The sequence below is a fragment of the Alligator mississippiensis genome, chromosome 4, assembly GCF_030867095.1.
Source record: "Alligator mississippiensis isolate rAllMis1 chromosome 4, rAllMis1, whole genome shotgun sequence".
NCBI lineage: Eukaryota > Metazoa > Chordata > Crocodylia > Alligatoridae > Alligator > Alligator mississippiensis.
In genome coordinates, this window is record NC_081827.1 from 148,893,386 (window position 1) to 148,897,636 (window position 4,251).

Below are 4,251 nucleotides of genomic sequence, written 5' to 3' on the forward strand. Positions count from 1 at the left end.
GTGACAGGAATTTTGCTTTCAAGAATTTGGGGTGCAGTTCCCCCCAAACCCCTAAACCAATCTTCTTGAAACTCAGCAACCTCCATGCTCTCTGCAGAGTCTACCACCCCTGAACATTTTATCGAAATCAGACAAAAAACAACAAAGTTATAGGTATTTTATTGTTTCCCCATTATACCCTATGGCCGGGTCTACGAGGCAGCTCCGAGCTGCTTCGGGGAGCCGAACGAGGCAGCGCTTCGACCCAGATGTGCTGCTTTGGACCCCGAAGCATCCAAAGCTTCTCTGGATCTGAAGCTCTGTCCAAAGCCTCACACAGCCCTACTGCCTATCACCCTGGGAGAAGCAGCTGCAGGACCCTGCTCCAGGGCTGAGTCCAGCTGCACACCCTCTGGCTCTGCTTTCCAACAGGGCCTCTCCTACCCCAGCTCCTCCTACTACCAGCCCCTTGCAAAGCTCCACCTCCAAGAAAGACCCTGCCTCCCGTCCTGGCTGGCTTAGACTCTGGAGTGGGTCTGGTGTCTGCAGCAGATGCCATGTGGCTGGTGCTGGGGGTCTCCTGTGGCTTGCAGCTGCTGGCAGGTAGGCCGTGTAGTTGTGGGTGAGCTGGGGAGTCCAGGGCAGTGCAGATCTTGCTCTGGCATTTCTTCTCACTACTGCCTGCCCTAAACCACTGAGCAGAGCCTGGTGCCAGGCCCCAGGGGGAGAATGTGAGGCAGAGAGATAAAGTGGGGGCTGTTTTCCCTTCCGTGATCCCTGCTCACCCTGCCTCTTGGGATCTCCCTTGTAGGTCTGTGCACTGGGGTGACAGTGACTCAGAAGAAGTTCATTGCCATCATGAACAGGACCACGGCAAGCCTCCCCTGTGAACACGATGACAGTAACAAGTATGCAATCCTGTGGTATCAGCAGCAGAAAGGTGCAGGCGGGGAGCTGGAGTTTGTAGCCCAGCAGATAACGGGAAACGAAGCAGAGATAGAAGCTAAATTCAAAGAAAGGTTCAAATGGAAGCAAACAAATACTTTCAAGTCCTCCCTGGACATTATGGTTGGAGCAGCTGAAGACTCTGCAGTGTATTTCTGTGCAACTAGCAAAGCACAGTGTGCCTTTCCTGCCTCACAGCTGTGCAAAATCTAACAAGCCCTGCTCATCTTGCCTCCCTCCCTCCACAAGTCAGCCACAGTCACAGTAAAGTCTGTACAGCAAAAGTGAAGCCGAGTTTCTGTCTCCCTAAGATTTATATTTTTGGGCAAAGGGCTGGGAGTAACTATCCTGGAGGCTCAGCACCAAATTTCCCCTGGTGAAGGGCAGTAGAAGGATGCCCTGCAGGCTTCAGCAACTAAGCAGGATATAGTTTAAGGAGAGACACAGCTCTTGTGCAATCATGTGTCTCAGGATATTCCCACTCAGGGGCATGCAGAACTCTTCACTCCCACCATGACACCGCCCTGGGACAATTGCCAGTGGAGATGCATGTCACAGCAGAAGCAGAGGACTCTTGGTCCTTGGATCAAATAGACTGAAAACAGTCGTGGCCAAGGCTGTAGTTGTTGGGGAGGGGCAGACATCTCCATTTACTTCTGCTCTACAAGGAGCTAATTCTTACCCTTGGAGGAAATGGCAGATCTGTGCCATACACAGAAGAGAAAGCAGTGGTGTAGCTCCCTGTGTATAGTACCCAGCATCCCCTCACTGATGACTCTCCTGCAAGGGGGCAAAGTGCCCACTTCATTCCCAATGCCACTCTCAGTCATTTTTCTCCCTCCTGAAACAAGCTCTCCATGAGGTCATGGGATTTGTTCTGTTGGAGTAGACCACCCGGGGGTGGTGGAGCCGCTTCTGTCTTGAACTAGGTACAAGCCAATAGGACAGAACAGGGTATGGACATGGAGGTAGTGAGGAGTCCTTGGGGGAAGCAGTCATGTTAGGATAGCACAGATGACCCTTAGGAAAGGAAAGCAGGCCAAAGGCCCAGCCAGGGCCCAGACTTCCCAGAATAAATGTCAGCCAGCATGGACAGAAGGTAATTCAGGGCTGATGCACAGACAGAGTAAAGTAAGAAGTGTCCCAGAATGCTGGCAGTTCCTAAAGGGCAGACCACTGGAAGTTCAATGTCAGGGGATCCCTACCGGGGGAGGGGGGGTAGATATAAGAGGAATCAGCAGAGACTGACAAGGAGCTACATAGAGCCAATGGAAGGAAGGGCTATTCTAAAGGAAGGCTGCACAGGGACCACAATTTGTAGGACCCACATCAGAGTTCAGCAGCGTCAGCAATATTGACTCTTTGGCTGTAGGTGCCGACTCAGTGTCTCTTGCAGCCATGATGGGAAACACCACAGCCTAGATCTGGTGATGGGTCATGTGGCCTGCAAGAAGCCCTGGAGTCCTGATCCAGGCCACATGAGTTTGAGGACCCTGATCTAAGGGAGAGGAGCATGCCCCTGCTACAGAGGAATGCAAACAAAGGGAAAGGATGGGAGATTGTGAGGGGTAAAGGAAGTGAGAGCAAATTTGTGAGAAATGTGCAGGCAGTGAAGTCAGCCAGACCTGATGACATTCAGTCCAAGGTGTGGACAGACCTGGGGAAAATACATTTTGAAATAATTGCTAAGAATATTTGCAAAACAATGAGTGATAAATGAGGTAGCCAGAGGGCTGGAGATCAGGTAAATTAGTGGGGAAAGGAGGACTTGGGTAATGTAGAGCTAGAAGTTGTTAGAAGGAATTATAAACTATTCAGTGAGTAAATATTTGCTTCACTGCTGATTCAGGGCTCCCTGCCCAGCTCCTCAGTGTCCCTCACCAATCTGGGGGCTCCAGCAACATCTTGCCTATGTGATCTGAGGAATGATGTGCCATAACCCTGCTTGAGTATATCCTGGATCCACCTATTGCTGTTGTCCAATAAATGTTGGTTTGTTGAAGAAGAGCTGATGGTGTTGATGTTTGCTGTTCTTGAATGTACCCTTTTCCCTTGTAAAGAGGTAAAGACCCTCTCCAGGAGCTAGACCAGAAGGTAATTGTCTGAGAGAAAGCCACGGATCAGCAGGGAGAGTCAGGGACCAGAAGGCTGTGTGTCATAGTATGAGGAGCAAGGGCCCCACCCTTACCCCACCAACCCTGAGCCATTTTTGCAAGCAGCAGACAGCTGGGTCTGGTTGCAAATAAATAGGAGAAAGGCATAAAGAGAAAATGCAGAATGGGGGATAACTTGTTCAGCCGTAGCAGTGCTAGCCTGGAACTGGGGGTTCTGGTGCATCACAAATTCAGTGGGAATCAGCAACATGAAGATGTGTCTTAAGCAGGGGACAGAAGTGTCAGATAAATAAACAGAAGCTGTCTGTAAGACACAGGATTTGGTAGTATTGGTCTGTTCAGCACAGGTTAGTACACCGCTGGAATAATCTGTCTATATCTGGGCATTGCCTTTTAAGAAGAATGCAGAGATGGTGGAAAGGATCAAAAGGTGAGTGGCAAAGATGATGAAGAGGCTGGAGAAGAAGTTGCATGAAGAAAGTTGGAAGGAATCTGGTAAGAAAAACTGGAAAAAATGAGATTAAAGATACTGAGGAACATGACGGCTATTTTTACATGAGGAATTCTGTACTGCAAAAGACACAGAGACAAATTATTTTCCCTGTCAGAGGACAAAGGCCAATGAGTTAAATAGAGATAAGCAGAGTTAGATCACATTTCAGGAAATCCTCCCAAACTGCAGGATGAAGCAGCTCGTCTTTGTAATGGTGAAGTCTTAGAGGCTGAATGTTTCCAACCAGGGGCTGGAATATGTGGTGTGGCTCAGAGCAGGACATGCCATGTCTTGGCAGAACATTTCAGGTGACCCCTGAGTCCTTTTCCCACACATACGATCTTGAAGCTCTGTGTGGAAGTGATGATTCAGACATGGTAACTGTGAAGCCCTTCCCAGAGGCACAGGTCCCTCTGGCAAAGCTGTGGCTGTGCTGTAGGGAGGAGCCTGATGACAATCTTGGCAGGGCCCACCACCTCCTTCAGACTCAGGGGAGGACCCAAATGTGCAGAGCAGAGCTGTGTATTACCCTGTTCTGGGAGAGTGCCCCCAGCCCAGACAGTCACATATCAGGATGTGGGCAGTCTGGTACGTGGCTTTTTGCCTTCTGGCAGTGGGTAAGTCCTTAACGAGACATGAATCGAACATGGCACCTAACCCATTCCCTCGGAGCTTTGTGTCTGTTAGACTCTGTTCCAGGTGTCTGTCTGTCTCCCCACA

General features: G+C 49.9%; 1 long non-coding RNA gene across 1 annotated transcript; it reads left to right on the forward strand.

Annotated features, from left to right (window-relative positions):
- Positions 1-493: 493 nt before the first annotated feature.
- LOC132250259 (uncharacterized) lies at positions 494-2,931 on the forward strand. Its single transcript, XR_009461919.1, has 2 exons — positions 494-582; positions 791-2,931. It is a non-coding gene; the product is annotated as an uncharacterized LOC132250259 (long non-coding RNA).
- The last annotated feature ends 1,320 nt before the right edge of the window (positions 2,932-4,251 follow it).